General features: G+C 47.2%; 31 non-coding genes across 31 annotated transcripts; all 31 read right to left on the minus strand.

The window, feature by feature from the left end:
* Positions 1-384: 384 nt before the first annotated feature.
* On the minus strand, positions 385-497 carry LOC133963782 (U5 spliceosomal RNA). Its single transcript, XR_009923265.1, has one exon. It is a non-coding gene; the product is annotated as a U5 spliceosomal RNA (small nuclear RNA).
* A 513-nt stretch (positions 498-1,010) lies between these two features.
* LOC133964206 (U2 spliceosomal RNA) lies at positions 1,011-1,202 on the minus strand. The gene has a single exon (XR_009923673.1). It is a non-coding gene; the product is annotated as a U2 spliceosomal RNA (small nuclear RNA).
* Positions 1,203-1,379: 177 nt separating this feature from the next.
* Positions 1,380-1,492, minus strand: LOC133963845 (U5 spliceosomal RNA). The gene has a single exon (XR_009923327.1). It is a non-coding gene; the product is annotated as a U5 spliceosomal RNA (small nuclear RNA).
* A 513-nt stretch (positions 1,493-2,005) lies between these two features.
* Positions 2,006-2,197, minus strand: LOC133964207 (U2 spliceosomal RNA). Its single transcript, XR_009923674.1, has one exon. It is a non-coding gene; the product is annotated as a U2 spliceosomal RNA (small nuclear RNA).
* Positions 2,198-2,377: 180 nt separating this feature from the next.
* On the minus strand, positions 2,378-2,490 carry LOC133963625 (U5 spliceosomal RNA). Its single transcript, XR_009923118.1, has one exon. It is a non-coding gene; the product is annotated as a U5 spliceosomal RNA (small nuclear RNA).
* Positions 2,491-3,003: 513 nt separating this feature from the next.
* Positions 3,004-3,195, minus strand: LOC133962714 (U2 spliceosomal RNA). Its single transcript, XR_009922290.1, has one exon. It is a non-coding gene; the product is annotated as a U2 spliceosomal RNA (small nuclear RNA).
* A 180-nt stretch (positions 3,196-3,375) lies between these two features.
* Positions 3,376-3,488, minus strand: LOC133963419 (U5 spliceosomal RNA). The gene has a single exon (XR_009922921.1). It is a non-coding gene; the product is annotated as a U5 spliceosomal RNA (small nuclear RNA).
* Positions 3,489-4,001: 513 nt separating this feature from the next.
* LOC133962698 (U2 spliceosomal RNA) lies at positions 4,002-4,193 on the minus strand. Its single transcript, XR_009922275.1, has one exon. It is a non-coding gene; the product is annotated as a U2 spliceosomal RNA (small nuclear RNA).
* Positions 4,194-4,370: 177 nt separating this feature from the next.
* On the minus strand, positions 4,371-4,483 carry LOC133963708 (U5 spliceosomal RNA). The gene has a single exon (XR_009923195.1). It is a non-coding gene; the product is annotated as a U5 spliceosomal RNA (small nuclear RNA).
* A 513-nt stretch (positions 4,484-4,996) lies between these two features.
* Positions 4,997-5,188, minus strand: LOC133964208 (U2 spliceosomal RNA). Its single transcript, XR_009923675.1, has one exon. It is a non-coding gene; the product is annotated as a U2 spliceosomal RNA (small nuclear RNA).
* A 177-nt stretch (positions 5,189-5,365) lies between these two features.
* LOC133963420 (U5 spliceosomal RNA) lies at positions 5,366-5,478 on the minus strand. The gene has a single exon (XR_009922922.1). It is a non-coding gene; the product is annotated as a U5 spliceosomal RNA (small nuclear RNA).
* A 513-nt stretch (positions 5,479-5,991) lies between these two features.
* Positions 5,992-6,183, minus strand: LOC133962956 (U2 spliceosomal RNA). Its single transcript, XR_009922518.1, has one exon. It is a non-coding gene; the product is annotated as a U2 spliceosomal RNA (small nuclear RNA).
* Positions 6,184-6,360: 177 nt separating this feature from the next.
* LOC133963421 (U5 spliceosomal RNA) lies at positions 6,361-6,473 on the minus strand. Its single transcript, XR_009922923.1, has one exon. It is a non-coding gene; the product is annotated as a U5 spliceosomal RNA (small nuclear RNA).
* A 513-nt stretch (positions 6,474-6,986) lies between these two features.
* On the minus strand, positions 6,987-7,178 carry LOC133962615 (U2 spliceosomal RNA). Its single transcript, XR_009922197.1, has one exon. It is a non-coding gene; the product is annotated as a U2 spliceosomal RNA (small nuclear RNA).
* Positions 7,179-7,355: 177 nt separating this feature from the next.
* Positions 7,356-7,468, minus strand: LOC133963801 (U5 spliceosomal RNA). Its single transcript, XR_009923285.1, has one exon. It is a non-coding gene; the product is annotated as a U5 spliceosomal RNA (small nuclear RNA).
* Positions 7,469-7,981: 513 nt separating this feature from the next.
* LOC133964209 (U2 spliceosomal RNA) lies at positions 7,982-8,173 on the minus strand. Its single transcript, XR_009923676.1, has one exon. It is a non-coding gene; the product is annotated as a U2 spliceosomal RNA (small nuclear RNA).
* Positions 8,174-8,350: 177 nt separating this feature from the next.
* LOC133963422 (U5 spliceosomal RNA) lies at positions 8,351-8,463 on the minus strand. The gene has a single exon (XR_009922924.1). It is a non-coding gene; the product is annotated as a U5 spliceosomal RNA (small nuclear RNA).
* A 513-nt stretch (positions 8,464-8,976) lies between these two features.
* LOC133964210 (U2 spliceosomal RNA) lies at positions 8,977-9,168 on the minus strand. The gene has a single exon (XR_009923677.1). It is a non-coding gene; the product is annotated as a U2 spliceosomal RNA (small nuclear RNA).
* A 180-nt stretch (positions 9,169-9,348) lies between these two features.
* On the minus strand, positions 9,349-9,461 carry LOC133963806 (U5 spliceosomal RNA). Its single transcript, XR_009923290.1, has one exon. It is a non-coding gene; the product is annotated as a U5 spliceosomal RNA (small nuclear RNA).
* Positions 9,462-9,974: 513 nt separating this feature from the next.
* LOC133962616 (U2 spliceosomal RNA) lies at positions 9,975-10,166 on the minus strand. Its single transcript, XR_009922198.1, has one exon. It is a non-coding gene; the product is annotated as a U2 spliceosomal RNA (small nuclear RNA).
* A 177-nt stretch (positions 10,167-10,343) lies between these two features.
* On the minus strand, positions 10,344-10,456 carry LOC133963802 (U5 spliceosomal RNA). Its single transcript, XR_009923286.1, has one exon. It is a non-coding gene; the product is annotated as a U5 spliceosomal RNA (small nuclear RNA).
* A 513-nt stretch (positions 10,457-10,969) lies between these two features.
* LOC133962989 (U2 spliceosomal RNA) lies at positions 10,970-11,161 on the minus strand. Its single transcript, XR_009922549.1, has one exon. It is a non-coding gene; the product is annotated as a U2 spliceosomal RNA (small nuclear RNA).
* Positions 11,162-16,503: 5,342 nt separating this feature from the next.
* LOC133963825 (U5 spliceosomal RNA) lies at positions 16,504-16,616 on the minus strand. The gene has a single exon (XR_009923308.1). It is a non-coding gene; the product is annotated as a U5 spliceosomal RNA (small nuclear RNA).
* Positions 16,617-17,129: 513 nt separating this feature from the next.
* Positions 17,130-17,321, minus strand: LOC133964211 (U2 spliceosomal RNA). The gene has a single exon (XR_009923678.1). It is a non-coding gene; the product is annotated as a U2 spliceosomal RNA (small nuclear RNA).
* Positions 17,322-17,498: 177 nt separating this feature from the next.
* LOC133963424 (U5 spliceosomal RNA) lies at positions 17,499-17,611 on the minus strand. The gene has a single exon (XR_009922926.1). It is a non-coding gene; the product is annotated as a U5 spliceosomal RNA (small nuclear RNA).
* Positions 17,612-18,124: 513 nt separating this feature from the next.
* Positions 18,125-18,316, minus strand: LOC133962797 (U2 spliceosomal RNA). Its single transcript, XR_009922368.1, has one exon. It is a non-coding gene; the product is annotated as a U2 spliceosomal RNA (small nuclear RNA).
* Positions 18,317-18,493: 177 nt separating this feature from the next.
* LOC133963425 (U5 spliceosomal RNA) lies at positions 18,494-18,606 on the minus strand. Its single transcript, XR_009922927.1, has one exon. It is a non-coding gene; the product is annotated as a U5 spliceosomal RNA (small nuclear RNA).
* Positions 18,607-19,111: 505 nt separating this feature from the next.
* Positions 19,112-19,303, minus strand: LOC133964112 (U2 spliceosomal RNA). The gene has a single exon (XR_009923582.1). It is a non-coding gene; the product is annotated as a U2 spliceosomal RNA (small nuclear RNA).
* A 177-nt stretch (positions 19,304-19,480) lies between these two features.
* Positions 19,481-19,593, minus strand: LOC133963426 (U5 spliceosomal RNA). The gene has a single exon (XR_009922928.1). It is a non-coding gene; the product is annotated as a U5 spliceosomal RNA (small nuclear RNA).
* A 513-nt stretch (positions 19,594-20,106) lies between these two features.
* LOC133962798 (U2 spliceosomal RNA) lies at positions 20,107-20,298 on the minus strand. The gene has a single exon (XR_009922369.1). It is a non-coding gene; the product is annotated as a U2 spliceosomal RNA (small nuclear RNA).
* A 177-nt stretch (positions 20,299-20,475) lies between these two features.
* Positions 20,476-20,588, minus strand: LOC133963427 (U5 spliceosomal RNA). Its single transcript, XR_009922929.1, has one exon. It is a non-coding gene; the product is annotated as a U5 spliceosomal RNA (small nuclear RNA).
* Between the last annotated feature and the right edge of the window lie 216 nt (positions 20,589-20,804).

The following is a 20,804-nucleotide window of genomic DNA, read 5'->3' on the forward strand; positions in this document are numbered from 1 at the left end:
ATCTTGAGGGACAAGGCTCCAAAAAGAATATTAACTCCAAATTCTCTCCTATCCAAAAAAACTTCAGTACTCTTCCAAATGAATCTCAAAGTATTTTTCAGCACGGGAAGTCCCTGCTGTGAAACTGTTGCTGACGTCATTATGACAATCCACGTCCGCAAACCCTTCTCACCTGGCTAGATCTTAGCCAAAAGGCCGAGAAGCGATAATCCACATTTGTTGGATGTCCAAGCTAACCTCTTGGCACAAATCTCCCTTGCTGTGGTACCCCGTTTGTAGGTGTGCATAACAATGGCTGCTCATCACCTCCGCCCAAGCTCTCCTTTGTGGACACCTGATTGCTGACCTAGACAGCTCTTTGACTTTTCACAATTTCATAAGGCTCAGCCATACAGCAAAGCCTGCCAAAAATAGATTCAACTCATGTTTGTTCCTCTCCACGGAAGTCTTTAGTAAAAGGCGAAAGACTTGTGCGTTATGAAGAGAAATCAGAGTCAGCATGGCCCTCTGCTCGAGAGCAGCGGTGGAGCCTCTCGGTCACAGTCACCACCTTCGCGGTGGGCCTCTCTTTGCTTTCCGCATGTCAGATCTTAGTATACAACATTCCCACCACGCCCCCATCTGCCAACACAAATTATACAAGGCTTTATTTGCTCCTGCCCTGACTAGTGATTGGCTTTTAAGCCTTTTTAAGCGATACATCCCTGAACCACTTACATTGGGTCCAAAAGCGGACTCTGCTTTCTCACCAAGTCTCCCAGGAGATGTTGAGTGAAAACACGTTTCAGTTTTTGACAAATGCTTCTGATTCTATTTGGAATCCAGTTGATGCTCATTGTGACCCCGTGCAGAGTCATGCATAATCACTTCACAAGGCAGTGAGTCATAAGAGCAGTTTTGCACACTTGTCAAACTCTGCCAGGCCATTCCCTCAGTTTCATTGACCCAGTGTAGAATTCACCTTGAAACCTCCACAATTGTTTGAGTGTTTGCTTTTCTACAAGGTAAGAACAGAGTGCACCGTTCCCAGCGGCACTGCAATGCTAGGTCGATGCGTGGAGAGAAGGGAGCAAGCTCCAAATTTCTGCTCCTCTTGCCAAAAATCTGCTTAATATGTAGTCCTCATATAGAGGACATATCAGATATTAAACTGATAAGAACAGATACTACACTTGATCTTAGCCAAAAGGCCGAGAAGCGATAATCCACAAGTGTTGGATGTCCAATCTAACCTCTTGGCACAAATCTCCCTTGCTGTGGTACCCCGTTTGTAGGTGTGCATAACAGTGGCTGCTCATCACCTCCGCCCAAGCTCTCCTTTGTGGACACCTGATTGCTGACCTAGACAGCTCTTTGACTTTTCACAATTTCATAAGGCTCAGCCATACAGCAAAGCCTGCCAAAAATAGATTCAACTCATGTTTGTTCCTCTCCACGGAAGTGTTTAGTAAAAGGCGAAAGACTTGTGCATTATGAAGAGAAACCAGAGTCAGCATGGCCCTCTGCTCGAGAGCAGCGGTGGAGCCTCTCGGTCACAGTCACCACCTTCGCGGTGGGCCTCTCTTTGCTTTCCGCATGTCAGATTCTAGTATACAACATTCCCACCACGCCCCCATCTGCCAACACAAATTATACAAGGCTTTATTTGCTCCTGCCCTGACTAATGATTGGCTTTTAAGCCTTTTTAAGCAATACATCCCTGAACCACTTACATTGGGTCCAAAAGCGGACTCTGCTTTCTCACCAAGTCTCCCAGGAGATGTTGAGTGAAAACACGTTTCAGTTTTTGACAAATGCTTCTGATTCTATTTGGAATCCAGTTGATGCTCATTGTGACCCCGTGCAGAGTCATGCATAATCACTTCACAAGGCAGTGAGTCATAAGAGCAGTTTTGCACACTTGTCAAACTCTGCCAGGCCATTCCCTCAGTTTCATTGACCCAGTGTAGAATTCACCTTGAAACCTCCACAATTGTTTGAGTGTTTGCTTTTCTACAAGGTAAGAACAGAGTGCACCGTTCCCAGCGGCACTGCAATGCTAGGTCGATGCGTGGAGAGAAGGGAGCAAGCTCCAAATTTCTGCTCCTCTTGCCAAAAATCTGCTTAATATGTAGTCCTCATATAGAGGACATATCAGATATTAAACTGATAAGAACAGATACTACACTTGATCTTAGCCAAAAGGCCGAGAAGCGATAATCCACAAGTGTTGGATGTCCAAGCTAACCTCTTGGCACAAATCTCCCTTGCTGTGGTACCCCGTTTGTAGGTGTGCACAACAATGGCTGCTGCTCATCACCTCCGCCCAAGCTCTCCTTTGTGGACACTTGATTTCTGACCTAGACAGCTCTTTGACTTTTTACAATTTCATAAGGCTCAGCCATACAGCAAAGCCTGCCAAAAATAGATTCAACTCATGTTTGTTCCTCTCCACGGAAGTCTTTAGTAAAAGGCAAAAGACTTGTGCGTTATGAAGAGAAACCAGAGTCAGCATGGCCCTCTGCTCGAGAGCAGCGGTGGAGCCTCTCGGTCACAGTCACCACCTTCGCGGTGGGCCTCTCTTTGCTTTCCGCATGTCAGATTCTAGTATACAACATTCCCACCACGCCCCCATCTGCCAACACAAATTATACAAGGCTTTATTTGCTCCTGCCCTGACTAGTGATTGGCTTTTAAGCCTTTTTAAGCGATACATCCCTGAACCACTTACATTGGGTCCAAAAGCGGACTCTGCTTTCTCACCAAGTCTCCCAGGAGATGTTGAGTGAATAAACGTTTCAGTTTTTGACAAACGCTTCTGATTCTATTTGGAATCTAGTTGATGCTTATTGTGACCCCGTGCAGAGTCATGCATGATCGCTTTACAAGGCAGTGAGTCATCAGAGCAGTTTTGCACACTTGTCAAACTCTGCCAGGCCATTCCCTCAGTTTCATTGACCCAGTGTCGAATTCACCTTGAAACCTCCACAATTGTTTGAGTGTTTGCTTTTCTACAAGGTAAGAACAGAGTGCACCGTTCCCAGCGGCACTGCAATGCTAGGTCGATGCGTGGAGAGAAGGGAGCAAGCTCCAAATTTCTGCTCCTCTTGCCAAATATCTGCTTAATATGTAGTCCTCATATAGAGGACATATCAGATATTAAACTGATAAGAACAGATACTACACTTGATCTTAGCCAAAAGGCCGAGAAGCGATAATCCACAAGTGTTGGATGTCCACGCTAACCTCTTGGCACAAATTTCCCTTGCTGTGGTACCCCGTTTGTAGGTGTGCATAACAATGGCTGCTGTTCATCACCTCCGCCCAAGCTCTCCTTTGTGGACACTTGATTTCTGACCTAGACAGCTCTTTGACTTTTCACAATTTCATAAGGCTCAGCCATACAGCAAAGCCTGCCAAAAATAGATTCAACTCATGTTTGTTCCTCTCCACGGAAGTCTTTAGTAAAAGGCGAAAGACTTGTGCGTTATGAAGAGAAACCAGAGTCAGCATGGCCCTCTGCTCGAGAACAGCGGTGGAGCCTCTCGGTCACAGTCACCACCTTCGCGGTGGGCCTCTCTTTGCTTTGCGCATGTCAGATTCTAGTATACAACATTCCCACCACGCCCCCATCTGCCAACACAAATTATACAAGGCTTTATTTGCTCCTGCCCTGACTAGTGATTGGCTTTTAAGCCTTTTTAAGCGATACATCCCTGAACCACTTACATTGGGTCCAAAAGCGGACTCTGCTTTCTCACCAAGTCTTCCAGGAGATGTTGAGTGAAAAAACGTTTCAGTTTTTGACAAACGCTTCTGATTCTATTTGGAATCTAGTTGATGCTCATTGTGACCCCGTGCAGAGTCATGCATGATCACTTTACAAGGCAGTGATTCATCAGAGCAGTTTTGCACAATTGTCAAACTCTGCCAGGCCATTCCCTCAGTTTCATTGACCCAGTGTAGAATTCACCTTGAAACCTCCACAATTGTTTGAGTGTTTGCTTTTCTACAAGCTAAGAACAGAGTGCACCGTTCCCAGCGGCACTGCAATGCTAGGTCGATGCGTGGAGAGAAGGGAGCAAGCTCCAAATTTCTGCTCCTCTTGCCAAAAATCTGCTTAATATGTAGTCCTCATATAGAGGACATATCAGATATTAAACTGATAAGAACAGGTACTACACTTGATCTTAGCCAAAAGGCCGAGAAGCGATAATCCACAAGTGTTGGATGTCCACGCTAACCTCTTGGCACAAATCTCCCTTGCTGTGGTACCCCGTTTGTAGGTGTGCATTACAATGGCTGCTCATCACCTCCGCCCAAGCTCTCCTTTGTGGACACCTGATTGCTGACCTAGACAGCTCTTTGACTTTTCACAATTTCATAAGGCTCAGCCAAACAGCAAAGCCTGCCAAAAATAGATTCAACTCATGTTTGTTCCTCTCCACGGAAGTCTTTAGTAAAAGGCGAAAGACTTGTGCGTTATGAAGAGAAACCAGAGTCAGCATGGCCCTCTGCTCGAGAGCAGCGGTGGAGCCTCTCGGTCTCAGTCACCACCTTCGCGGTGGGCCTCTCTTTGCTTTCCGCATGTCAGATTCTAGTATACAACATTCCCAACACGCCCCCATCTGCCAACACAAATTATACAAGGCTTTATTTGCTCCTGCCCTGACTAGTGATTGGCTTTTAAGCCTTTTTAAGCAATACATCCCTGAACCACTTACATTGGGTCCAAAAGCGGACTCTGCTTTCTCACCAAGTCTCCCAGGAGATGTTGAGTGAAAACACGTTTCAGTTTTTGACAAATGCTTCTGATTCTATTTGGAATCCAGTTGATGCTCATTGTGACCCCGTGGAGATTCATGCATAATCGCTTCACAAGGCAGTGAGTCATCAGAGCAGTTTTGCACACTTGTCAAACTCTGCCAGGCCATTCCCTCAGTTTCATTGACCCAGTGTAGAATTCACCTTGAAACCTCCACAATTGTTTGAGTGCTTGCTTTTCTACAAGGTAAGAACAGAGTGCACCGTTCCCAGCGGCACTGCAATGCTAGGTCGATGCGTGGAGAGAAGGGAGCAAGCTCCAAATTTCTGCTCCTCTTGCCAAAAATCTGCTTAATATGTAGTCCTCATATAGAGGACATATCAGATATTAAACTGATAAGAACAGATACTACACTTGATCTTAGCCAAAAGGCCGAGAAGCGATAATCCACAATTGTTGGATGTCCAAGCTAACCTCTTGGCACAAATCTCCCTTGCTGTGGTACCCCGTTTGTAGGTGTGCATAACAATGGCTGCTCATCACCTCCGCCCAAGCTCTCCTTTGTGGACACCTGATTGCTGACCTAGACAGCTCTTTGACTTTTCACAATTTCATAAGGCTCAGCCATACAGCAAAGCCTGCCAAAAATAGATTCAACTCATGTTTGTTCCTCTCCACGGAAGTCTTTAGTAAAAGGCGAAAGACTTGTGCGTTATGAAGAGAAACCAGAGTCAGCATGGCCCTCTGCTCGAGAGCAGCGGTGGAGCCTCTCGGTCACAGTCACCACCTTCGCGGTGGGCCTCTCTTTGCTTTCCGCATGTCAGATTCTAGTATACAACATTCCCACCACGCCCCCATCTGCCAACACAAATTATACAAGGCTTTATTTGCTCCTGCCCTGACTAGTGATTGGCTTTTAAGCCTTTTTAAGCGATACATCCCTGAACCACTTACATTGGGTCCAAAAGCGGACTCTGCTTTCTCACCAAGTCTCCCAGGAGATGTTGAGTGAAAACACGTTTCAGTTTTTGACAAATGCTTCTGAATCTATTTGGAATCCAGTTAATGCTCATTGTGACCCCGTGCAGAGTCATGCATAATCACTTCACAAGGCAGTGAGTCATAAGAGCAGTTTTGCACACGTGTCAAACTCTGCCAGGCCATTCCCTCAGTTTCATTGACCCAGTGTAGAATTCACCTTGAAACCTCCACAATTGTTTGAGTGTTTGCTTTTCTACAAGGTAAGAACAGAGTGCACCATTCCCAGCGGCACTGCAATGCTAGGTCGATGCGTGGAGAGAAGGGAGCAAGCTCCAAATTTCTGCTCCTCTTGCCAAAAATCTGCTCAATATGTAGTCCTCATATAGAGGACATATCAGATATTAAACCGATAAAAACAGATACTACACTTGATCTTAGCCAAAAGGCCGAGAAGCGATAATCCACAAGTGTTGGATGTCCAAGCTAACCTCTTGGCACAAATCTCCCTTGCTGTGGTACCCCGTTTGTAGGTGTGCATAACAATGGCTGCTCATCACCTCCGCCCAAGCTCTCCTTTGTGGACACCTGATTGCTGACCTAGACAGCTCTTTGACTTTTCACAATTTCATAAGGCTCAGCCATACAGCAAAGCCTGCCAAAAATAGATTCAACTCATGTTTGTTCCTCTCCACGGAAGTCTTTAGTAAAAGGCGAAAGACTTGTGCGTTATGAAGAGAAACCAGAGTCAGCATGGCCCTCTGCTCGAGAGCAGCGGTGGAGCCTCTCGGTCACAGTCACCACCTTCGCGGTGGGCCTCTCTTTGCTTTCCGCATGTCAGATTCTAGTATACAACATTCCCACCACGCCCCCATCTGCCAACACAAATTATACAAGGCTTTATTTGCTCCTGCCCTGACTAATGATTGGCTTTTAAGCCTTTTTAAGCAATACATCCCTGAACCACTTACATTGGGTCCAAAAGCGGACTCTGCTTTCTCACCAAGTCTCCCAGGAGATGTTGAGTGAAAACACGTTTCAGTTTTTGACAAATGCTTCTGATTCTATTTGGAATCCAGTTGATGCTCATTGTGACCCCGTGCAGATTCATGCATAATCGCTTCACAAGGCAGTGAGTCATCAGAGCAGTTTTGCACACTTGTCAAACTCTGCCAGGCCATTCCCTCAGTTTCATTGACCCAGTGTAGAATTCACCTTGAAACCTCCACAATTGTTTGAGTGATTGCTTTTCTACAAGGTAAGAACAGAGTGCACCGTTCCCAGCGGCACTGTAATGCTAGGTCGATGCGTGGAGAGAAGGGAGCAAGCTCCAAATTTCTGCTCCTCTTGCCAAAAATCTGCTTAATATGTAGTCCTCATATAGAGGACATATCAGATATTAAACTGATAAGAACAGATACTACACTTGATCTTAGCCAAAAGGCCGAGAAGCGATAATCCACATTTGTTGGATGTCCAAGCTAACCTCTTGGCACAAATCTCCCTTGCTGTGGTACCCCGTTTGTAGGTGTGCATAACAATGGCTGCTCATCACCTCCGCCCAAGCTCTCCTTTGTGGACACCTGATTGCTGACCTAGAGAGCTCTTTGACTTTTCACAATTTCATAAGGCTCAGCCATACAGCAAAGCCTGCCAAAAATAGATTCAACTCATGTTTGTTCCTCTCCACGGAAGTCTTTAATAAAAGGCGAAAGACTTGTGCGTTATGAAGAGAAACCAGAGTCAGCATGGCCCTCTGCTCGAGAGCAGCGGTGGAGCCTCTCGGTCACAGTCACCACCTTCGCGGTGGGCCTCTCTTTGCTTTCCGCATGTCAGATCTTAGTATACAACATTCCCACCACGCCCCCATCTGCCAACACAAATTATACAAGGCTTTATTTGCTCCTGCCCTGACTAGTGATTGGCTTTTAAGCCTTTTTAAGCGATACATCCCTGAACCACTTACATTGGGTCCAAAAGCGGACTCTGCTTTCTCACCAAGTCTCCCAGGAGATGTTGAGTGAAAACACGTTTCAGTTTTTGACAAATGCTTCTGATTCTATTTGGAATCCAGTTGATGCTCATTGTGACCCCGTGCAGAGTCATGCATAATCACTTCACAAGGCAGTGAGTCATAAGAGCAGTTTTGCACACTTGTCAAACTCTGCCAGGCCATTCCCTCAGTTTCATTGACCCAGTGTAGAATTCACCTTGAAACCTCCACAATTGTTTGAGTGTTTGCTTTTCTACAAGGTAAGAACAGAGTGCACCGTTCCCAGCGGCACTGCAATGCTAGGTCGATGCGTGGAGAGAAGGGAGCAAGCTCCAAATTTCTGCTCCTCTTGCCAAAAATCTGCTTAATATGTAGTCCTCATATAGAGGACATATCAGATATTAAACTGATAAGAACAGATACTACACTTGATCTTAGCCAAAAGGCCGAGAAGCGATAATCCACAAGTGTTGGATGTCCAATCTAACCTCTTGGCACAAATCTCCCTTGCTGTGGTACCCCGTTTGTAGGTGTGCATAACAATGGCTGCTCATCACCTCCGCCCAGGCTCTCCTTTGTGGACACCTGATTGCTGACCTAGACAGCTCTTTGACTTTTCACAATTTCATAAGGCTCAGCCATACAGCAAAGCCTGCCAAAAATAGATTCAACTCATGTTTGTTCCTCTCCACGGAAGTCTTTAGTAAAAGGCGAAAGACTTGTGCGTTATGAAGAGAAACCAGAGTCAGCATGGCCCTCTGCTCGAGAGCAGCGGTGGAGCCTCTCGGTCACAGTCACCACCTTCGCGGTGGGCCTCTCTTTGCTTTCCGCATGTCAGATTCTAGTATACAACATTCCCACCACGCCCCCATCTGCCAACACAAATTATACAAGGCTTTATTTGCTCCTGCCCTGACTAATGATTGGCTTTTAAGCCTTTTTAAGCAATACATCCCTGAACCACTTACATTGGGTCCAAAAGCGGACTCTGCTTTCTCACCAAGTCTCCCAGGAGATGTTGAGTGAAAACACGTTTCAGTTTTTGACAAATGCTTCTGATTCTATTTGGAATCCAGTTGATGCTCATTGTGACCCCGTGCAGAGTCATGCATAATCACTTCACAAGGCAGTGAGTCATAAGAGCAGTTTTGCACACTTGTCAAACTCTGCCAGGCCATTCCCTCAGTTTCATTGACCCAGTGTAGAATTCACCTTGAAACCTCCACAATTGTTTGAGTGTTTGCTTTTCTACAAGGTAAGAACAGAGTGCACCGTTCCCAGCGGCACTGCAATGCTAGGTCGATGCGTGGAGAGAAGGGAGCAAGCTCCAAATTTCTGCTCCTCTTGCCAAAAATCTGCTTAATATGTAGTCCTCATATAGAGGACATATCAGATATTAAACTGATAAGAACAGATACTACACTTGATCTTAGCCAAAAGGCCGAGAAGCGATAATCCACAAGTGTTGGATGTCCAAGCTAACCTCTTGGCACAAATCTCCCTTGCTGTGGTACCCCGTTTGTAGGTGTGCACAACAATGGCTGCTGCTCATCACCTCCGCCCAAGCTCTCCTTTGTGGACACTTGATTTCTGACCTAGACAGCTCTTTGACTTTTTACAATTTCATAAGGCTCAGCCATACAGCAAAGCCTGCCAAAAATAGATTCAACTCATGTTTGTTCCTCTCCACGGAAGACTTTAGTAAAAGGCAAAAGACTTGTGCGTTATGAAGAGAAACCAGAGTCAGCATGGCCCTCTGCTCGAGAGCAGCGGTGGAGCCTCTCGGTCACAGTCACCACCTTCGCGGTGGGCCTCTCTTTGCTTTCCGCATGTCAGATTCTAGTATACAACATTCCCACCACGCCCCCATCTGCCAACACAAATTATACAAGGCTTTATTTGCTCCTGCCCTGACTAATGATTGGCTTTTAAGCCTTTTTAAGCAATACATCCCTGAACCACTTACATTGGGTCCAAAAGCGGACTCTGCTTTCTCACCAAGTCTCCCAGGAGATGTTGAGTGAAAACACGTTTCAGTTTTTGACAAATGCTTCTGATTCTATTTGGAATCCAGTTGATGCTCATTGTGACCCCGTGCAGATTCATGCATAATCGCTTCACAAGGCAGTGAGTCATCAGAGCAGTTTTGCACACTTGTCAAACTCTGCCAGGCCATTCCCTCAGTTTCATTGACCCAGTGTAGAATTCACCTTGAAACCTCCACAATTGTTTGAGTGATTGCTTTTCTACAAGGTAAGAACAGAGTGCACCGTTCCCAGCGGCACTGTAATGCTAGGTCGATGCGTGGAGAGAAGGGAGCAAGCTCCAAATTTCTGCTCCTCTTGCCAAAAATCTGCTTAATATGTAGTCCTCATATAGAGGACATATCAGATATTAAACTGATAAGAACAGATACTACACTTGATCTTAGCCAAAAGGCCGAGAAGCGATAATCCACATTTGTTGGATGTCCAAGCTAACCTCTTGGCACAAATCTCCCTTGCTGTGGTACCCCGTTTGTAGGTGTGCATAACAATGGCTGCTCATCACCTCCGCCCAAGCTCTCCTTTGTGGACACCTGATTGCTGACCTAGAGAGCTCTTTGACTTTTCACAATTTCATAAGGCTCAGCCATACAGCAAAGCCTGCCAAAAATAGATTCAACTCATGTTTGTTCCTCTCCACGGAAGTCTTTAATAAAAGGCGAAAGACTTGTGCGTTATGAAGAGAAACCAGAGTCAGCATGGCCCTCTGCTCGAGAGCAGCGGTGGAGCCTCTCGGTCACAGTCACCACCTTCGCGGTGGGCCTCTCTTTGCTTTCCGCATGTCAGATCTTAGTATACAACATTCCCACCACGCCCCCATCTGCCAACACAAATTATACAAGGCTTTATTTGCTCCTGCCCTGACTAGTGATTGGCTTTTAAGCCTTTTTAAGCGATACATCCCTGAACCACTTACATTGGGTCCAAAAGCGGACTCTGCTTTCTCACCAAGTCTCCCAGGAGATGTTGAGTGAAAACACGTTTCAGTTTTTGACAAATGCTTCTGATTCTATTTGGAATCCAGTTGATGCTCATTGTGACCCCGTGCAGAGTCATGCATAATCACTTCACAAGGCAGTGAGTCATAAGAGCAGTTTTGCACACTTGTCAAACTCTGCCAGGCCATTCCCTCAGTTTCATTGACCCAGTGTAGAATTCACCTTGAAACCTCCACAATTGTTTGAGTGTTTGCTTTTCTACAAGGTAAGAACAGAGTGCACCGTTCCCAGCGGCACTGCAATGCTAGGTCGATGCGTGGAGAGAAGGGAGCAAGCTCCAAATTTCTGCTCCTCTTGCCAAAAATCTGCTTAATATGTAGTCCTCATATAGAGGACATATCAGATATTAAACTGATAAGAACAGATTTTTTTTTTTTTTTTTTTTTTTATTACAAAAAACTTTCATCAGTTCAGTACAAATCAAGTCAAATCAATACAAATCAATTATCATGTATGACCATCCCTAATACAATTTTCGGCCACGACTGTGAGCCTTTACAGTCATAAATATTCGTTTTTCATATCCTACCCGGTCCATATTGCAGTAACAAAGGTGAAAACAATAAAAGAAAACAAAAAACAGCCCAAAGAACTCCATTTGACCTCACACTCAGTTCACCATATCCACCCAAACCCTCCCTTCCACCTTTCTAGGGCTGCATGCTTCCCCCACTTCTCTATATCCCTTTTGATTTTCCCTTTTACATCAGCTTCCACCCTCCTCATGATCCCTTCCACACTGCTGTCTTTATTTCTCTTTACCAGATCTTGCCTGGCCGACCACAATATCCTCTTTGTAGTGCTTATGATATACCACATTGGGAAATTTCCTGAGCCTAAACCTCTTTCAACCTTATCCCAGGTCAAATTAAATCCTCGGACCACCTGCCCTAGCCGTTCCCCCACTTTACCCCATACTATCTTTGCAATTGGACAGTCCCACATGACATGCCTGACCGTTTCCTCCCCCGGACAGGTTGGCCGAGGGCACACAGGGGATCTTGCCAACCCATGCCGGTACATGGTTTCCCGCACTGGCAGGCATTTGTGCAGGCATAACCAATTGATGTCTTTTAGCTCATTGTCAAGCCCCCGTGGCTGAATCCCCCTCCAAATCTCTTTCGGGGTCCCCACCACCGAAGGTGCGACCACTCCCTTGCTGACCTCTCTGTAGAGGGCTCTGTGATCTATTTTTATTTCTCTGTTTGAGGCTTCAGGATGAGCCTGCAACCACCTGGCTGCATGGTTGTAATGCCATGGCTGCTGCTCCACCCTGGGTGCCAAATTGTTCCAGACAATCAACCCCCTAGCTTGGTACGCGAAATAGAGTCGTAAGAAGTAGCCTGAGGGGTGCTCTATCGGAAATGATAGTTCCCTACACAAGGAAGAAACAAAAATGCAGTCCAGCTTCAGCGGGAGGTGTGGCACATCCCTCCCTCCTGCTTCGATACCAGCCAGCATGCGAGTCCTAGCCACATATTCGTACCTCCCACCCCATATGAAATGGAACACGAGGCGCATGAGAGGTCTCCTCATGCTGACTGGCAGTGGATATATGTATGCCAAATATAGGAGGGATGGCAGAATGTCTACCTTCAGTACAAGTACCTTCCCTATAAAGGTCAGGCACCTGCTCTTCCAGAGTGCAAGCCTCTTCTGGACTGCTGTAATTCGCCTGGTCCAGTTGATCGAGGCACAGTTGGCTGCCTCAAAGCTGACCCCTAGTATCTTCAGGTGACCTGTGCATAGCGACAGCCCTCCCGGTACATCTGTCCTTTCTTTCCACCTCCCAAAGAACTTGACAGAGGACTTGGCGTGATTCAGTCTTGCTCCAGACACCCGACCAAAGTCCTGAAAAATCTCTAAGGATCGGATCAGGCTCTCATCACTGTCCAGCAGCAGTGTGGTGTCGTCTGCATACTGTGACAGCTTGACCCGCAGGCCTCTGCTGCCGGGAACCAGGAAACCTTTCACCCCTGGGTCAGCCCTAATAGCTGCCGCCAGTGGCTCTATGTAAAGGATGTAGAGCAGCGGTGAGAGTGGGCAGCCCTGTCTTACCCCTGAGTGCAACCTGAAAACTTCCCCTAAGTGACCGTTGACTGCCACTGTGCTCCCCACACCTGTGTATAATGTGCGCAACCATCCGACAAAACCCTTGTTAAAGCCTAACCTTTCCAATACCCTAAACATAAAGCCCCAGTGAACCCTGTCAAAGGCCTTTGCCTGGTCGAGGCCCACCACCATAAATGGCAGGTGTCTGTCTTCCGCCCAAGCGACAGCGTCTCGTATGAGCTGGAGATTCCATCTAACAGAGCGCCCCGCCACCCCACACGTTTGGTCCACATGGACCACGTGTGGAAGCGCTGTGCCCAGACGATCCGCTAGGACCTTTGCCAGGAGTTTATAGTCAACACACAACATTGTCAGTGGCCGCCAGTTTCCGAGGTCGGTGCCATCCCCCTTTTTAAACAGAAGGGAGATCACCCCTGTAGCCATAGTCCCTCCCATTGCACCTGCGAGAAGCACTGTGGACAACACCTCCAACACTACCGGTCCAAGAATCTCCCAGAACTTGAGATAAAACTCCACCGGCAGTCCGTCGATGCCAGGCACCTTCTGCTTGTTCATTTTACCAAGGGCTCCCTCGAGCTCTTTGAGTGTGAGCGGGGCCTCCAAAGCCTGCGCTATGTCCGACGGCACCTGCTTGGTCAGTAAGTTCAGGAAGTATTCCCCTCCCCCTACATCTACCTCTTTCTCCTGGAAACTTGTGCGGTAGTGGTCAGTAGCAGCCCCCACCATCTCAGCTGCCTCCGACACTACCACACCCTGCTTGTCCCTGATCCCGGTCTGTACCTGTCTTTTCCTGTCTGCCCGTATTGAGCTGAAGAAAGCAGCAGAACATGTCTCATGCTTCTCCAAGTAATTTCGTTGCACCAGGAACAGGTAAGCCCGGGCCCTACCCTCAAAGACCTCCCTGAGCTTTGCTTTTAGGGAGTCACAAGCCCACTGATTTACTGTGCCAGTGCTGTTTCCTTTGCTGTATTCAAGCTCGAGGAGGTGCTGTAAGCGAAACACCTCTCTCTTTGCCAACCTCACCTTCTTTTTAGAAAAACTGTCGCAAAACATTTTCATGCGTTTCTTGGCTACTTCCCACCACTCCATCACTCCAGTACACAATGGTCTTAGTCCTAAAAGTTTTTTGAAAAACAGTTTAAAACTTTGTGTGAACATGTCCTCCTCTAGTATGCTTATATTTAAGCGCCAGTACCCACGCCCAAAAACAGGCAGGCACAGGCGCACCTCAAACAGCAGCCCATCATGGTCAGAGAAAAACACAGGGAGCAGTCGACCTGACACCAATATCATAGACTTTGAGGCAAACACGTAGTCAAGACGTCTATACGTTCCGCGTGAATTACGCCATGTGGGACCGTCTGCCAGTGGCCTAACCACCCCCCCCCCATCTACTAACCCGTGTCTAGCCATGAGGTGGGAGATATAAATATCGCTGGTGTCCCCCCCCTTGCCTAACTGCACATTGAAATCCCCACCTACAATTACCTGCCTATTGGTGGTCAGGTGTGTCTCTACTAAACCAAACATTTCTTGTCTTTCCCTCTGAGTTTGTGGTCCATACACCACAACAACCCTCAGCTTGTTGGTCCCCCATGTGATGTCAGCACCCAGTATCCTCCCTTGGACAATTGTGAACACATCCTCCACCCTTATCTCTTTAACCCCAAACAATATCCCTACACCTGTAGAGTGGACCCCTCCCACACTCCAGATTGAATCCCCTTTCGTCCACTCCCTTGAGAATTTCGCTACATCCCCTATGTCCCTTAGATGAACCTCCCGCAATAAACAAATATCAACATGCAGATGGTCCACAAAATCATAAACAACCCTTCTTTTAAACGTGTCCCTCATTCCTCTTACATTTAATGAAAGCATCTTTACTACAGCCATTATAATTTGTATTTTTAAAGTGTTTACAGCCACACAAAACCCCCCCCCCCCCAAATACAACCTCCCTACTGCGAGAAGAAGTCCTCCCTCTCCATCTCGTCCGCCCAGGAAAAGGGCACTGGATTTGGCGATGTTGATGGCCTGTTGGGTCCCTCATATGCATCTTCTCCCATAGGGGATAGTATATTGAGCAGGTCTGGAGGTAAATCCAGCTCCAGCCCACAACCTACATTTGGCAGCTCACATGGATCTCCTCCGATATGCTCAATAGCTTCCCCACCCTTACCTAGCCCTATGTTACCCCCATCCTGCTCCTGATGTCCTCCCTCCTCTGCAGCCCTTCTTTGCTGCTCTACCCCACTAACCATCCCACCATCAACTCCCTTCTCTTGGTCCTGTCCCTCGGCCCTGTTGCCTTCCCCCTTTGACTTTTTACTATGGCCCTCCTCCTTACTCTCTCCGCTTCTAATTGCTTTCCCCCCTCCGAAAACCTGTGATCCTTTCCGTGCCCCCTTCTTGATCTTGGAGGTGGCTGGATCTGGGCTGATGGGAGGAAATTCTCCCCCTGCGTGGTCACAGGTCACCTGGGCTTCGGTATCCCGGGTGGCACTGCCTTTTGTTCCATTCTCCAGGGGGACTTCCTCTGTTCCAATCTCAGAAAGATCCGTAGCTGGCGCCGCCAGTACCGGTGTGCATGAGCCATTCTCTGCAGGCAAGGGTCCCTTTCCTGGATGCTTTGCTTTTTCTGGTTCTCCATTGGACTTGGCCACTTCCGCAAAGGTCCTCCTTCTGCTTGGACAGTTGCGGTAAAGGTGGCCCATTTCACCACATCCATGACAGGCCTTGGGCCCTGTGCACTCTTTAGCCTCATGGCCCCCTTGGCCACAGGTACGGCAGCCGGCTCTGGAACAGCCTGCCTCTGTATGGCCTGACTGCCTGCAACGCCTACAGAAAGCTGGTTGCCGGGCGTAAAACAGGTAACCGCGGTCCCCACCAAGGCTGAAAAGAGCAGGTGGATGCTTCAGTCCTCCATGTCCTTCTGCGTCAGGGTTCAGCAGCACTTGGAACTGCCTTCTTCCTGTCCAGAATCCCCTCATGTCTTTTACGTACCTAGCACTAGTCACAACCTCTCCGTGCTGTCCCAAAAAAGCCACTAGTGCTAGGTCGGTGACGAAGGGGTTGTAGGTATGCACCGTGATAGTTCTGAAATTTGGTCTGTCCAGGTTCAAAATCTTGTAACCGGCTATGAATCTTGTCCCAGCCTCCTTTCTACAGGCTTCAGCCACTCTTGAATACATATCTTCACTGACCAGGGTAACGTCAAAGGCTTTTTCTGGCTGGTTCCACTGGATGCAGTATACATCTTCTACCTTCAGCCTCAGTTGTTCCAAGATGACATTTTTGCAGAACCAGTCTCTCGAAATCAGATGTTCCTCCACCGGCTCAGCCTGAAAGCGTATCGTGAACCTCACGCCGACCTTTGGGCTCGTCTGTTCCTTGGAGGCCGTTGGGGCCATCTTTTTGTCAGCTGTGTTCCTTCTTCGTCCAACTCTGTCGCCGTTTCTCCACTTGATCTTAGCCAAAAGGCAGAGAAGCGATAATCCACGAGTGTTGGATGTCCACGGTAACCTCTTGGCACAAATCTCCCTTGCTGTGGTACCCCGTTTGTAGGTGTGCATAACAATGGCTGCTCATCACCTCCGCCCAAGCTCTCCTTTGTGGACACCTGATTGCTGACCTAGACAGCTCTTTGACTTTTCACAATTTCATAAGGCTCAGCCATACAGCAAAGCCTGCCAAAAATAGATTCAACTCATGTTTGTTCCTCTCCACGGAAGTCTTTAGTAAAAGGCGAAAGACTTGTGCGTTATGAAGAGAAACCACAGTCAGCATGGCCCTCTGCTCGAGAGCAGCGGTGGAGCCTCTCGGTCACAGTCACCACCTTCGCGGTGGGCCTCTCTTTGCTTTGCGCATGTCAGATTCTAGTATACAACATTCCCACCACGCCCCCATCTGCCAACACAAATTATACAAGGCTTTATTTGCTCCTGCCCTGACTAGTGATTGGCTTTTAAGCCTTTTTAAGCGATACATCCCTGAACCACTTACATTGGGTCCAAAAGCGGACTCTGCTTTCTCACCAAGTCTCCCAGGAGATGTTGAGTGAAAACACGTTTCAGTTTTTGACAAATGCTTCTGATTCTATTTGGAATCCAGTTGATGCTCATTGTGACCCCGTGCAGAGTCATGCATAATCACTTCACAAGGCAGTGAGTCATAAGAGCAGTTTTGCACACTTGTCAAACTCTGCCAGGCCATTCCCTCAGTTTCATTGACCCAGTGTAGAATTCATCTTGAAACCTCCACAATTGTTTGAGTGTTTGCTTTTCTACAAGGTAAGAACAGAGTGCACCGTTCCCAGCGGCACTGCAATGCTAGGTCGATGCGTGGAGAGAAGGGAGCAAGCTCCAAATTTCTGCTCCTCTTGCCAAAAATCTGCTTAATATGTAGTCCTCATATAGAGGACATATCAGATATTAAACTGATAAGAACAGATACTACACTTGATCTTAGCCAAAAGGCCGAGAAGCGATAATCCACAGGTGTTGGATGTCCAAGCTAACCTCTTGGCACAAATCTCCCTTGCTGTGGTACCCCGTTTGTAGGTGTGCATAACAATGGCTGCTCATCACCTCCGCCCAAGCTCTCCTTTGTGGACACCTGATTGCTGACCTAGACAGCTCTTTGACTTTTCACAATTTCATAAGGCTCAGCCATACAGCAAAGCCTGCCAAAAATAGATTCAACTCATGTTTGTTCCTCTCCACGGAAGTCTTTAGTAAAAGGCGAAAGACTTGTGCGTTATGAAGAGAAACCAGAGTCAGCATGGCCCTCTGCTCGAGAGCAGCGGTGGAGTCTCTCGGTCACAGTCACCACCTTCGCGGTGGGCCTCTCTTTGCTTTGCGCATGTCAGATTCTAGTATACAACATTCCCACCACGCCCCCATCTGCCAACACAAATTATACAAGGCTTTATTTGCTCCTGCCCTGACTAGTGATTGGCTTTTAAGCCTTTTTAAGCGATACATCCCTGAACCACTTACATTGGGTCCAAAAGCGGACTCTGCTTTCTCACCAAGTCTCCCAGGAGATGTTGAGTGAAAACACGTTTCAGTTTTTGACAAATGCTTCTGATTCTATTTGGAATCCAGTTGATGCTCATTGTGACCCCGTGGAGATTCATGCATAATCGCTTCACAAGGCAGTGAGTCATCAGAGCAGTTTTGCACACTTGTCAAACTCTGCAAGGCCATTCCCTCAGTTTCATTGACCCAGTGTAGAATTCACCTTGAAACCTCCACAATTGTTTGAGTGCTTGCTTTTCTACAAGGTAAGAACAGAGTGCACCGTTCCCAGCGGCACTGCAATGCTAGGTCGATGCGTGGAGAGAAGGGAGCAAGCTCCAAATTTCTGCTCCTCTTGCCAAAAATCTGCTTAATATGTAGTCCTCATATAGAGCACATATCAGATATTAAACTGATAAGAACAGATACTACACTTGATCTTAGCCAAAAGGCCGAGAAGCGATAATCCACAAGTGTTGGATGTCCAAGCTAACCTCTTGGCACAAATCTCCCTTGCTGTGGTACCCCGTTTGTAGGTGTGCATAACAATGGCTGCTCATCACCTCCGCCCAAGCTCTCCTTTGTGGACACTTGATTGCTGACCTAGACAGCTCTTTGACTTTTCACAATTTCATAAGGCTCAGCCATACAGCAAAGCCTGCCAAAAATAGATTCAACTCATGTTTGTTCCTCTCCACGGAAGTCTTTAGTAAAAGGCGAAAGACTTGTGCGTTATGAAGAGAAACCAGAGTCAGCATGGCCCTCTGCTCGAGAGCAGCGGTGGAGCCTCTCGGTCACAGTCACCACCTTCGCGGTGGGCCTCTCTTTGCTTTCCGCATGTCAGATTCTAGTATACAACATTCCCACCACGCCCCCATCTGCCAACACAAATTATACAAGGCTTTATTTGCTCCTGCCCTGACTAGTGATTGGCTTTTAAGCCTTTTTAAGCAATACATCCCTGAACCACTTACATTGGGTCCAAAAGCGGACTCTGCTTTCTCACCAAGTCTCCCAGGAGATGTTGAGTGAAAACACGTTTCAGTTTTTGACAAATGCTTCTGATTCTATTTGGAATCCAGTTGATGCTCATTGTGACCCTGTGGAGATTCATGCATAATCGCTTCACAAGGCAGTGAGTCATCAGAGCAGTCTTGCACACTTGTCAAACTCTGCCAGGCCATTCCCTCAGTTTCATTGACCCAGTGTAGAATTCACCTTGAAACCTCCACAATTGTTTGCTTTTCTACAAGGTAAGAACAGAGTGCACCGTTCCCAGCGGCACTGCAATGCTAGGTCGATGCGTGGAGAGAAGGGAGCAAGCTCCAAATTTCTGCTCCTATAGCCAAAAATCTGCTTAATATGTAGTCCTCATATAGAGGACATATCAGATATTAAACTGATAAGAACAGATACTACACTTGATCTTAGCCAAAAGGCCGAGAAGCGATAATCCACAAGTGTTGGATGTCCAAGCTAACCTCTTGGCACAAATCTCCCTTGCTGTGGTACCCCGTTTGTAGGTGTGCATAACAATGGCTGCTCATCACCTCCGCCCAAGCTCTCCTTTGTGGACACCTGATTGCTGACCTAGACAGCTCTTTGACTTTTCACAATTTCATAAGGCTCAGCCATACAGCAAAGCCTGCCAAAAATAGATTCAACTCATGTTTGTTCCTCTCCACGGAAGTCTTTAGTAAAAGGCGAAAGACTTGTGCGTTATGAAGAGAAACCAGAGTCAGCATGGCCCTCTGCTCGAGAGCAGCGGTGGAGCCTCTCGGTCACAGTCACCACCTTCGCGGTGGGCCTCTCTTTGCTTTGCGCATGTCAGATTCTAGTATACAACATTCCCACCACGCCCCCATCTGCCAACACAAATTATACAAGGCTTTATTTGCTCCTGCCCTGACTAGTGATTGGCTTTTAAGCCTTTTTAAGCGATACATCCCTGAACCACTTACATTGGGTCCAAAAGCGGACTCTGCTTTCTCACCAAGTCTCCCAGGAGATGTTGAGTGAAAACACGTTTCAGTTTTTGACAAATGCTTCTGATTCTATTTGGAATCCAGTTGATGCTCATTGTGACCCCGTGCAGAGTCATGCATAATCACTTCACAAGGCAGTGAGTCATAAGAGCAGTTTTGCACACTTGTCAAACTCTGCCAGGCCATTCCCTCAGTTTCATTGACCCAGTGTAGAATTCACCTTGAAACCTCCACAATTGTTTGAGTGTTTGCTTTTCTACAAGGTAAGAACAGAGTGCACCGTTCCCAGCGGCACTGCAATGCTAGGTCGATGCGTGGAGAGAAGGGAGCAAGCTCCAAATTTCTGCTCCTCTTGCCAAAAATCTGCTTAATATGTAGTCCTCATATAGAGCACATATCAGATATTAAACTGATAAGAACAGATACTACACTTGATCTTAGCCAAAAGGCCGAGAAGCGATAATCCACAAGTGTTGGATGTCCAAGCTAACCTCTTGGCACAAATCTCCCTTGCTGTGGTACCCCGTTTGTAGGTGTGCATAACAATGGCTGCTCATCACCTCCGCCCAAGCTCTCCTTTGTGGACACTTGATTGCTGACCTAGACAGCTCTTTGACTTTTCACAATTTCATAAGGCTCAGCCATACAGCAAAGCCTGCCAAAAATAGATTCAACTCATGTTTGTTCCTCTCCACGGAAGTCTTTAGTAAAAGGCGAAAGACTTGTGCGTTATGAAGAGAAACCAGAGTCAGCATGGCCCTCTGCTCGAGAGCAGCGGTGGAGCCTCTCGGTCACAGTCACCACCTTCGCGGTGGGCCTCTCTTTGCTTTCCGCATGTCAGATTCTAGTATACAACATTCCCACCACGCCCCCATCTGCCAACACAAATTATACAAGGCTTTATTTGCTCCTGCCCTGACTAGTGATTGGCTTTTAAGCCTTTTTAAGCAATACATCCCTGAACCAC

The sequence above is a fragment of the Platichthys flesus genome, chromosome 10 (genome assembly GCF_949316205.1).
Source record: "Platichthys flesus chromosome 10, fPlaFle2.1, whole genome shotgun sequence".
NCBI classification, from domain to species: domain Eukaryota; kingdom Metazoa; phylum Chordata; class Actinopteri; order Pleuronectiformes; family Pleuronectidae; genus Platichthys; species Platichthys flesus.